A 590-nucleotide genomic window follows, 5' to 3' on the forward strand; every position below is an offset into this window, starting at 1 on the left:
GGGAAAGTCTCTCAATGGACCCATTTCTGCTGAATTTACAGTTAGTTTCCCTTTTGAGTGGGCTTTTTTCCATTGTTTTGTGTTTTCGCCTAATAGAATTTGTAACAACTTCCGTTAATTCCTTTTATTTTATTGGGATATTGAGTCAAGTGGCCCTTTTTTAAAGGATTTTATTAATAAATGGGTGAAGTTTTGTAAAATTAGTAAATGTCTTTTTTTTAATGATCAATCACTAATTAACTTAATGTCAAGTCTACCACTAACTAAATTTAGTTTGTTATTGAATTCAATAATTTTTTATAATTAACTAAAATCGATTAATAATTAATCAATTTGAATCAATAAATTACATATTTATTAATGATAAATTATTGGTAAATTATAATAATGAATCGATCAATTATTAATTGACTACTATAGAAAAACGACGATTTTCCTAAAATAAAAGGCTTAGCCATTTATTTAAAAAATAAAAATTTTGACCATTTTTTTTAAAAAAAAATGTAGTCAAAAAAGGTCCTTTAGTAAATTTTCTCTAATTTATAAATAATCCGTCTAGAGTTTAGTAAATGATAATTTAGCTAGAGGGT

This window comes from Morus notabilis, unplaced genomic scaffold (assembly GCF_000414095.1).
Source record: "Morus notabilis unplaced genomic scaffold, ASM41409v2 Scaffold413, whole genome shotgun sequence".
Taxonomy (NCBI): Eukaryota; Viridiplantae; Streptophyta; class Magnoliopsida; order Rosales; family Moraceae; genus Morus; species Morus notabilis.